Here is a 12,604-nt window from a genome sequence, read left to right on the forward strand (position 1 = left end):
GAAAAGTCCCAAAAGTGCAAACCCAGCCCACCTGGCACTCAAACACCCTAAAGCAAATGCTCTGCACTCAAAGGTGTCTCTCCTAGCCAGTGGCTTACTCTGTGGGGAAGGAGGCACCCCCTGTGTCCCCCAAGGATTTGATTGCCACGCATCCATTTTAGAAGGCCGTCATCTGAAGTTGATGTCGATGTTTTTGCAGATACGTAGCTAACCAACCAGGCATGGAGCAAGAGGCTTTGAAACCCGACACTCCAGTTCCGGAAGGCTGTGGGTTCCTGGGAATATCCTCTTCTGCATTCTACATTCTATCTCCTCGGCTCCCCTTCATGCTCTGTCCGAGAATGATTTCACTGCTTGATCATATCAAGCCCTTTTTTTAGTAGACAGCATTGGCGGACGGCAGCTTCCAATCCAAACATACCTGGGTTCAAAGAGTATTTGAAATAATTGAACATACTTTCTCTGTGCTTGATTGAGCTTACCTGGCTTTAATCGACCAACATAATACTCCCAAACTGCAAACGCTGCACGAACTTACACTCCAGGCAGGCAAAAGCAAACGCTTAAAGTGTTTGAAAGATTTCAAATGGTATTTGAACCCATGTGTGAATCCAAGCCCTGCCTGTCATCTATAGAGGGATCAGTTCCAAGACTGAGATGCTGTCCTCTTCACGGTTGTTAATCAGGGAAAGACATCAATGTTCTTCTGGAACATTCATTTTTATTTGAGTAATAACTCATGTTATGTATAGTATATAGCAGGGGCGCAACTTTCACTGGGGACGGGGGCGTTATGACCCCCCCCCCCCCACACACACACATTCTGAAATTGCAGTTTTGGTCCCCCCAGTTTTATCATTGCACTGTGATACCAAAAATGGCATTGATGTGCTTTAGGACCATGCGGATGTCTCAGAGTGGTCGGACAGGCTGTGTGAAGGCAAAGCTTCTGAAAGATTGGCTGGACCAGCACAGGAGAGTTGAACTGAGGCAGCTGCTGTCAGTCTGTATGTGTTGCGCTCATTCTCCAAGTTGTAAAAGCAAGCAGAGCAGAAACTGGCTACACTTTAGATGACTGATGTAGCTGGTAAGGTAACTGCTGTTTAACTTAACAGAAAAAAAAGAAACTAGTGTTTATTCCCAGTGCTGAGCTAGTAGTGTAACTTACATGTAACGTTAGCTAATGTTTCATCCCCTCTTGACTGAGGTGAATGAATTAGCTAGCTAGTAGCTACCACAACCAGTTCAGCTCCAGCTTGTAGCTATCTGTCAGATAATGATATGAAGTGGCCATTATTACTATCTAACAGCTGTTGTTTGTAGCCTTTTTGTCCTGTTTCAGCAGAAGTAAATTAACTTAGCTAGCTTTCGCCAGTTGGTGTACCGTTTGAGAGAGAGCTGGCCAAAAGTAGGTATTCTTTTTGCCTCATTCACACTACACCTGAATCAAACGATTAAACCAGAGGCCAAATTAAGCGATAATTCAGATGGTTTTTTTGTGCATTGTGAGTTTTTATTAGAATCAGTATAGCAATGTAATGTTCTTGATTTGTCCGTTTTCCTAGCTAATTCCCTACTTTTCACACTGACACAGTGTTAAACAGCTCTACAGGCTTCACTGTCATGGTGCACCATCAGTACACAAATCAAATTTTATTGGTGACATACACATATTTAGCAGATGTTATTGCGGGTGTAGCGAAATGCTTGTGTTCCTAGCTCCGACAGTGCAGTAATATCTAACAACTCACAACAATACACACAAATCTAAAAGTAAAATAATGGAATTAAGAAATATAGAAATATTAGAACGAGCAATGTTGGAGTGGCATTGACTAAAATATACTGCTCAAAAAAATAAAAGGAACACTTAAACAACACAATGTAACTCCAAGTCAATCACACTTCTGTGAAATCAAACTGTCCACTTAGGAAGCAACACTGATTGACAATAAATTTCACATGCTGTTGTGCAAATGGAATAGACAACAGGTGGAAATTATAGGCAATTAGCAAGACACCCCCAATAAAGGAGTGGTTCTGCAGGTGGTGACCACAGACCACTTCTCAGTTCCTATGCTTCCTGGCTGATGTTTTGGTCACTTTTGAATGCTGGCGGTGCTTTCACTCTAGTGGTAGAATGAGACGGAGTCTACAACCCACACAAGTGGCTCAGGTAGTGCAGCTCATCCAGGATGGCACATCAATGCGAGCTGTGGCAAGAAGGTTTGCTGTGTCTGTCAGCATAGTGTCCAGAGCATGGAGGCACTACCAGGAGACAGGCCAGTACATCAGGAGACGTGGAGGAGGCCGTAGGAGGGCAACAACCCAGCAGCAGGACCGCTACCTCCGCCTTTGTGCAACGAGGAGCAGGAGGAGCACTGCCAGAGCCCTGCAAAATGACCTCCAGCAAGCCACAAATGTGCATGTGTCTGCTCAAACGGTCAGAAACAGACTCCATGAGGGTGGTATGAGGGCCCGACGTCCACAGGTGGGGGTTGTGCTTACAGCCCAACACCGTGCAGGACGTTTGGCATTTGCCAGAGAACACCAAGATTGGCAAATTCGCCACTGGCGCCCTGTGCTCTTCACAGATGAAAGCAGGTTCACACTGAGCACGTGACAGACGTGACAGAGTCTGGAGACGCCGTGGAGAACGTTCTGCTGCCTGCAACATCCTCCAGCATGACCGGTTTGGCGGTGGGTCAGTCATGGTGTGGGGTGGCATTTCTTTGGGGGGCCGCACAGCCCTCCATGTGCTCGCCAGAGGTAGCCTGACTGCCATTAGGTACCGAGATGAGATCCTCAGACCCCTTGTGAGACCATATGCTGGTGCGGTTGGCCCTGGGTTCCTCCTAATGCAAGACAATGCTAGACCTCATGTGGCTGGAGTGTGTCAGCAGTTCCTGCAAGAGGAAGGCATTGATGCTATGGACATGTCCCGCCCGTTCCCCAGACCTGAATCCAATTGAGCACATCTGGGACATCATGTCTCGCTCCATCCACCAACGCAACATTGCACCACAGACTGTCCAGGAGTTGGCGGATGCTTTATTCCAGGTCTGGGAGGAGATCCCTCAGGAGACCATCCGCCACCTCATCAGGAGCATGCCCAGGCGTTGTAGGGAGGTCATACAGGCACGTGGAGGCCACACACACTACTGAGCCTCATTTTGACTTGTTTTAAGGACATTACATCAAAGTTGGATCAGCCTGTAGTGTGGTTTTCCACTTTCATTTTGAGTGTGACTCCAAATCCAGACCTCCATGGGTTGATAAATTGGATTTCCATTGATTATTTTTGTGTGATTTTGTTGTCAGCACATTCAACTATGTAAAGAAAAAAGTATTTAATAAGATTATTTCATTCATTCAGATCTAGGATGTGTTATTTTAGTGTTCCCTTTATTTTTTTGAGCAGTGTACATTACAATATAATACAGTATAAACAGTTGCAGTCGGAAGTTTACATACACCTTAGCCAAATACATTTAAACTCCTTTTTTCACAATTCCTGACATTTAATCCTAGTAAAAATTCCTTGTTTTTAGGTCAGTTAGGGTCACCACTTTATTTTAAGAATGTGAAATGTCAGAATAATAGTAGAGAGAATGATTTATTTCAGCTTTTATTTCTTTCATCACATTCCCAGTGGGAATGTGATGAAAAGTAATTTCCTCACCATCTTAAATAAGCATGCCCCTTTCAAAAAATGTATAACTAAGAACAGATGGTTCACTCCAGACCTGACTGCCCTTGACCAGCACAAAAACATCCTGTGGCGGACTGCAATAGCATGGAATAGTCCCCGCGATATGCAACTGTTCAGGGAAGTCAGGAACCAATACACACAGTCAGTCAGGAAAGCAAAGGCTAGCTTTTTCAAACAGAAATTTGCATCCTGTAGCTCTGACTCCCAAAAGTTTTGGGACACTGTAAAGTCCATGGAGAACAAGAGCACCTCCTCCCACCTGCCCTCTCCACTGAGGATAGGAAACATTGTCACCACCGATAAATCTACGATAATTGAACATTTCAATAAGCATTTCTCTACGGCTGGCCATGCTTTCCACCTGGCTACAACTACCCCGGCCAACATCTCAGCACCACCTGCAGCAACTTGCCTGAGCCTCCCCAGCTTCCTCTTCACTCAAATCCAGATCGCAGATGTTCTGAAAGAGCTGCAAAACCTGGACTCGTACAAATCAGCTGGGCTAGACAATCTGGACCCTCTCTTTCAAAAATTATCCGCCGCCATTGTTGCAACCCCTATTACCAGTCTGTTCAACCTCTCTTTCATTTAGTCCGAGATCCCTAAAGATTGGAAAGCTGTCGCGGTCATCCCCCTCTTCAAAGGGGGTGACACTATAGACCCAAACTGTTACAGACCTATATCCATCCTGCCCTGCCTTTCTAAAGTCTTTGAAAGACAACTTAATAAACAGATCACTGACCATTTCGAATCCCACCGTACATTCTCCGCTGTGCAATCCGGTTTCCGAGCTGATCACGGGTGCACCTCAGCCACACTCAAGGTCCTAAACGATATCATAACTGCCATCAATAAAAGACAGTACTGTGCAGCCGTCTTCATCGACCTGGTCAAGGCTTTCGACTCTGTCAATCACCACATTCTTATTGGCAGACTCAATAGCCTTGGTTTCTCAAATGACTGCCTCGCCTGGTTCACCAACTACTTCGCAGATAGAGTTAAGTGTGTCAAATCGGAGGGCCTGTTGTCCGGACCTCTGGCAGTCTCTATGGGGGTACCACAGGGTTCAATTCTCCGGCCGACTCTTTTCTCTGTATATATCAACGATGTCGCTCTTGCTGCGGGTGATTCCCTGATCCACCTCTACGCAGACGACACCATTCTGTATACATCTGGCCCTTCTTTGGACACTGTGTTAACTAACCTCCAAACGAGCTTCAATGCCATACAACACTCCTTCCGTGGCCTCCAACTGCTCTTAAACGCTAGCAAAACCAAATGCATACTTTTCAACCGTTCGCTGCCCGCACCCGCCCGCCCGACTAGCATCACTACTCTGGATGGTTCTGACCTAGAATACGTGGACAACTACAAATGCCTAGGTGTCTGGCTAGACTGTAAACTCTCCTTCCAGACTCATATCAAACATCTCCAATCTAGAATCGGCTTTCTATTTCGCAACAAAGCCTCCTTCACTCACGCCGCCTAACTTACCCTAGTAAAACTGACTATCCTACTGATCCTCGACTTCGGTGATGTCATCTACAAAATAGCTTCCAATTCTCTACTCAGCAAATTGGATGCAGTCTATCACAGTGCCATTTGTTTTGTTACCAAAGCGCCTTATACCACCCACCACTGCGACCTGTATGCTCTAGTCGGCTGGCCCTCGCTACATATTCGTCGCCAGACCCACTGGCTCCAGGTCATCTACAAGTCTATGCTAGGTAAAGCTCCGCCTTATCTCAGCTCACTGGTCACGATAACAACACCCACCCGTAGCACGCACTCCAGCAGGTATATCTCACTGGTCATCCCCAAAGCCAACACCTGCTTTGGCCGCCTTTCCTTCCAGTTCTCTGCTGCCAGTAACTGGAACGAATTGCAAAAATCGCTGAAGCTGGAGACTTACATTTCCCTCACTAACTTTAAACATCAGCTATCTGAGCAGCTAACCGATCGCTGCAGCTGTACATAGTCCATCTGTAAATAGCCCACCCAATCTACCTACCTCATCCCCATATTGTTTTTTTTTAACTTTGCTGCTCTTTTGCACACCAGTATCACTACTTACACACCATCATCTGCTCATCATCATCTGCTCATCTATCACTCCAGTGTTAATCTGCTAAATTGTAATTACTTTGCTACTATGGCCTATTTATTGCCATACCTCCTCATGCCATTTGCACACACTGTATATAGACTTTCTTTTTTTTCTATTGTGTTGACTGTACGCTTGTTTATTCCATGTAACTCTGTGTTGTTGTTTCTGTTGCACTGCTTTGCTTTATCTTGGCCAGGTCGCAGTTGTAAATGAGAACTTGTTCTCAACTAGCTTACCTGGTTAAATAAAGGTCGGGTTGCATCACTGCCTGGTATGACAACTGCTCGGCCTTCGACCGCAAGGCACTACAGAGGGTAGTGCGTATGGCCTAGTACATCACCGGGGCCAAACTACCTGCCATCCAGGACCTAAATACCAGGCAGTGTCAGAAGAAGGCGATAGAAATCGTCAAAGACTCCAGCCACCCTAGTCATATATGGTTCTATCTGCTACTGCACAGCAAGCGGTACCGGAGGACCAAGTCTAGGTCCAAGAGGCTTCTAAACAGCTTCTACCCCCAAGCCATAAGACTCCTGATCAGCTAATCAAATGGCCACCCAGAAAATTTGCAGGCGGTGCAGTTGCCGTACCAGGCGGTGATACAGTCTGACAGGATGTTCTTAATTGTGTATCTGTAAAAGTTTGTGAGTGTCTATGGGCCAAGCCAAATTTCTTCAGCCTCCTGAGGTAGAAGAGGTGCTGTTGCACCTTCTTCACCCCACTGTCTGTGTTGGTGGAGCATTTCAGATCGTCAGCGATGTGTACTCCGAGGAACTTGAAGCTTTCTACCTTCTCCACTGCGGTCCTGTCAATGTGGATAGGGGCATGCTCCCTCTGCTTTTTCCTGAAGTCCACGATCAGCTCCTTTGTTTTGTTGACGTTGAAGTAGAGGTTATTTTCCTGGCACCAATCCCCCAGGACCCTCACCTCCTCCCTGTAGGGCTGTCTCGTCATTGTTGGTAATCAGGCCTATTTGTCACGATTGTCGTAAGGAGTGGACCAAAATGCAGCGGGAAAATGAATACTGGAGACACGCACCCCAAGGCTAGTGCGAGGAGCGGGAACAGGACGTACTGGACTGGGCTGATGCACTGGAGGCCTGGTGCGTGGTGCTGGCTTTGGAGGCGCCAGACTGGAAACACGCACCTCAAGGCTAGTGCGAGGAGCGGGAACTGGATACACTGGGTCATGAGTAGGCACCGGCGGTCTGGAGCGCACCGCCTGCTCAACGCGTCCTGGCTGGATGGTAACAGTAGCCCTGCACGAGCGGAGTGCTGGCACAGGGCGAACTGGGCTGTGCAGAGGCCTGATGGCTGCCGTGCGTAGAGCAAGCGTAGGGTAGCCTGGGCCTAGGAGGCGCACTGGTGGCCAGATGTGCTGTGCAGGCATACTCCTACCCGGCTGGATGCCCACTCTAGCACGGCACTTGCGAGGGGCTGGGATCACTCGCACCGGACTGTGCGTGCGCATGGGCGATATCGTGCGCACTTCCGCATACACCGGTGCTCTCATGATCCGTTGCTCCCCATAATAAGCACGGGGAGTTGGCTTAGGTCTATTACCTGACCTAGCCACTCTCCCCGTGTGCCCCCCAAAAAATGTTTCTTGGGGCTGCCTCTCGCACTTGCCAATCGGCGCGTATAACGCCTCGTAATGGCGCCTTTCTGCCTTGGCTGCCTCCAGCTCCTCCTTAGGGCGCTGGTACTCCCCAGCCTGGTGCCATGGTCCTGCCCCGTCCAGGATCTCCTCCAATGTCCATGAATCCTTATATTCCTCCTGCTGCTCCTTCCTCCGCTGCTTGGTCCGTTTGTGGTGGGTAGTTCTGTCATGATTGTCGTAAGGAGTGGACCAAAATGCAGCGTGAAAATGTATACTCATCTTCTTTTTTTATTTTGAAGAAGGAAAAACAAACTAAACACGTATACAAAACAAACGACTCCAAACAGTCCTGTCAGGTGCAACAAACACTAAACAGGAAACAACTACCCACAAACCCCCATAGAACAAACACCCCTATAAATAGGACCTTCAATCAGAGGCAACGAGAAGCAGGTGCCTCCAATTGAAGGTCAACCCAAAAAACACCACATAGAAATAGACCAACTAGAAATAACATAGAAATAGAACATAACCCAAACAACCCCGAAACACCCTAAACAAACACTCCCTGCCACGCCCTGACCAAACTACAATAACAAACAGCCCCTTTACTGGTCAGGACGTGACACTACTATAGTTGTGTCATCTGCAAACTTTATGATTGAGTTGGAGGTGTGTGTGGCCACGCAGTCATGGGTGAACAGGGATTACAGGAGGCGGCTGAGCACGCATCCTTGTGGGGCCCCTGTGTTGTGGATGAATAAAGTGGAGGTGTTGTTTCCTACCTTCACCACTTTGGGGTTGCCCATAAGGAAGTCCAGCACCCAGTTGCACAGGACAGGGTTCAGACCCAGTTCCCCGAGCTTGATGATGAGCTTGGAGGGTACTATGGTGTTGAAGGCTGAGCTATAGTCAATGAACAGCATTCTTACATTCCTCTTGTCCAGATGGGATAGGGCAGTGTGCAGTGTGATGGCGACTGCATCGTCTGTGGATCTATTGGGGCGGTAAGCAAATTTACTTCTGTTTTCAAACTTTTCCCTTGTGATTAAAAACAAATAAAAAGTTGGGGGAAATTTTGGGGGGGAGAGAGTTGTGGTATTGACTAGGCTGCAAGGTCTGGCTGAAATTTGAAATAGAGGATGTCTTAATAAACACAGTTTTAAGTATTGTTAGATTTGTTAGGCTATTGGTTAAAGGTGCAGCACAATATTGATTATTGAGTTACCTTTGATCTAGTTTTATCAATCACTTACCTAGCTTGATGACGGTGGGCAGTTTTGCTTACCCACCCACTTCTAAATCCAAAGTTGCACCCCTTGCATATAGTTCCGTTTTTAAGAAACTGAAAACGTATAATGTCGTAAAGGACATTTTGGTTGTGTCACTTTAATTAACTTTTATGGATCATGATCGGCGAGCAAGCCCATCTCATCTGGATGGTTCAGTAATGTACTATAAGTACTTGATCTCAAGTAACTATGGTAGGCGGGATGTACTTTATTCCACTATGTGGCTGATGTGACTCCAGAGTAACTGTATCGTTAGTAAGCCACAGAAGAACTTACAGAGCATTCGGAAAGTATTCAGACACCTCAACTTCTTCCACATTTTGTTATGTTACAGCCTTATTCTGAAATGTATTAAATAATTGTTATTCCTCATCAATCTACACACAATACCTCATAATGACAACGCGAAAACAGGTTTTTAGAGAGGTTTGCAAATTAATAAAATAAAAAACAGAAATACCTTATTTACTTAAGTATTCAGACCCTTTGCTATGAGACTTGAAATTGAGCTTAGGTGCATCCTGTTTCCATTGATCATCCTTAAGATGTTTCTACAACTTGATTGGAGTCTACTTGTGGTAAATTAAATTGATTGGACATGATTTGGAAAGGCACACACCTGTTTATAAAACCCAATCGAACATTTAAGGGCCTCCCGAGTGGTGCAGCGGTCTAAGGCACTGCAGTGCTAGAGGTGTAACTACACGCCCGGGTTCAATCCCGGGCTGTATCACAACCGGCCATGATCGGGAGTCCCATAGGGCCCAGCATCGTCCGGGTTAGGGGAGGGTTTGGCCGGGGTAGGCTGTCATTGTAAATAAGAATGTGTTCTTAAATGACTTGCCTAATTAAATAAAGGTTAAATATAAGGTTCCACAGTTGACAGTGCATGTCAGAGCAAAGACCAAGCCATGAGGTTGGAGGAATTGTCCGTAGAGCTCCGAGACAGGATTGTGTTGAGGCACAGATCTGGGGAACAGTACCAAAACATGTCTGCAGCATTGAAGGTCCCCAAGAACACAGTGGCCTCCATCATTCTTAAATGGAAGAAGTTTGGAACCACCAAGACTCTTCCTAGAGCTGGCCGCCAGGCCAAACTGAGCAATCGGGCAAGAAGGGCCTTGGTCAGGGAGGTGACCAAGAAGCCGATGGTCACTCTGAAAGAGTTCCTCTGTGGAGATGGGAGAACCTTCCAGAAGGGCAACCATCTCTGCAGCAGTCTACCAATCAGGCCTTTTTGGTAGAGTGGCCAGACGGAAGCCACTCCTCAGTAAAAGGCACATAACAGCCGGCTTGGAGTTTGCCAAAAGGCACCTAAAGGACTCTCAGACCATGAGAAACAAGATTCTCTGGTCTGATGAAACCAAGATTGAACTATTTGGCCTGAATGCCAAGCGTCACGTCTGGAGGAAACCTGGCACCACCCCTACGGTGAAGCATGGTGGTGGCAGCATCATGCTGTGGGGATGTTTTTCAGCGGCAGGTACTTGGAGACTAGTCAGGATCGAGAGAAAGATGAATGGAGCAAAGGAAATAGAGATCCTTGATGAAAACCTGCTCCAGAGCACTCAGGACCTCAGACTGGGGCAAAGGTTCACCTTCCAACAGGACATCGACCCTAAGCACACAGCCAAGACAACGCAGGAGTGGCTTCGGGACAAGTCTCTGAATGTCCTTGAGTGGCCCAGCCAGTGCGTTGACTGAAACCCAATCGAACATCTCTAGAGAGACCTGAAAATAGCTGTGCAGCGACGCTCCCCATCCAACCTGACAGAGCTTGAGAGGATCTGTAGAGAAGAATGGGAGAAACTCCACAAATACATGTGTGCCAAGCTTGTAAGCGTCTTACCCAAGAAGACTCGAGGCTGTAATCGCTGCCAAAGGTGTTTCAACAAAGTACTGAGGAAAGGGTCTGAATTCTTATGTAAATGTGATATTTGAAGTTTTTATTTGTAATACATTTGCAATTAAAAAAATGTATTAACTTTTTTGCATTGTTATTATGGGGTATTGTTTGTAGATTGATGAGGGAAAAAAACTATTTTATCCATTTTGGAATAAGGCTGTAAGGTCATTTTTGGGGGGGATAAAGTCTAGGGGTCTGAATACTTTCCGAATGCACTGTATACTGAATAGACAATATTGTCCTCGTGTAGCACCGACATTTACTCTGTGCTCTGCTGTACTCTACATTCCCTTATTCTAAACAATAAAAATAGAAGATACAATCCAATCCAAAATCTACTGAAATCAGTGGACACAACCATGGGTGTCACAAGCTGGCCTGTGTAATGAATGTGGTCAAGGGTTAACATCCAGGTCACGATTGACCTTTTATAACATTGCCCCAGTCTGAGTAGCACCTATGCCTGTGGCTTCCACCATGTTGGTTCAATTATTTATATATGTCTAGTTTCTCCACTTGCAAACAGTCGGTTAATTGCACACTTTTTTGTAAGTGTACTGTTGTCTGGCAACACTATTTCTTGCCATGCATGCAGTCTGCATAGTAACACCACCTATACATGCGTCTACTGTCATGTCTATTACATGACATCAGTTACCATCATCTTATCTTAGAATATCGGGCACAGAAAGTCTTATGAAATCCCACCTATAGATCTCATGTTATAGTATGTCACATAGAGTCCTCTGTGTGTGTGTGTGTGTGTGTGTGTGTGTGTGTGTGTGTGTGTGTGTGTGTGTGTGTGTGTGTGTGGAGAGAGAGAGAGAGAGAGAGAGAGATACATTTTCCAGAGCAGTAGGTTGTAACTGAAACCAGCTCAGAAAGCAAACCACTGCTAGGGAACTTTAGCGACACCTATAAATAAACAGACGCACATTCTAGTGGCTTTTATGGAACTCATGGAACACATGGAGTGATGAGCTCATGGCAACAGGCTTCTTCTGATCCTCCAGGATGTATCTATAGTCTGGATCCTAACAGAATTGTTCCGTTTCACTTCATCGTGAAGCAATTTAGTTTGGGTCCATACTATAATGTTAATGGTTGTAACTCTAAACGAAACAAAATGACAAGTAGCCTAATTCATAGGCTATAACTTTGTAATAAGCATTTTACCAGGTGCTGTACAAGTAAATACCTGGAAATATATGTCTCCAACCCTGGGTTTAGTGTTCCTAGAAGAGGTTGATCATGTTACAAATAAAATGAATAACATCAACCAATCAATCATTTAGAGTGGTGCAAGTTACATACAACACAGGTGTGGCGTGCGTGTGTCAAAGTCTCTTTATCTTCTCTTGGCTCAGGACCCCTGATAACAACCACCTCTTCCCTGTCACCTGGCAGGCCATTACAGACCATTACCAAATGAACACCGTGAGTGTAGCAGTGTCTGATGAACAGGAAGGCCTCACACCACAAGAGATAATGAATGTAAGAGATAAATGAAGATAATGATGATGGTATGAGAATTCTAACGTTACCCTTCTTTGTCTGTAGTAATTGACCTTATCTCTTTACCCTCATTGATACCTGACACTATCCTCCTGGTTCTCTGACAGTTTCAAGTAGGCCTATATCACTGGCTGGCCATGAGGCTCATTTTTATAGTGTGTTTGAGAATTGACCACAACTCCAGCAAATAACTTAATGAAAGTATGTTTTGGGAAAGGGAATCATCGCTATAGGCCTGCCCACCAGTAGAAATATATACTGTGAAGGCATACTATTCTGCAACAATGGTGGTTTTGGGTGGACAACCTCCCCAGGACTCGTTTAGTTCACTTGATTAATTCGACCATTTAAAAAAAAAACAAGCACACATAAAACTTGACAAAGACATAGATGTACATGAGTAAAATCATTGAAGATAACTCACAAAGGCTTGGACTTATTTCCATTGTGGTCCTCCTATCAAATTACTACTG

This window comes from Salmo salar, chromosome 10, assembly GCF_965601325.2.
Source record: "Salmo salar chromosome 10, fSalSal1, whole genome shotgun sequence".
NCBI lineage: Eukaryota > Metazoa > Chordata > Actinopteri > Salmoniformes > Salmonidae > Salmo > Salmo salar.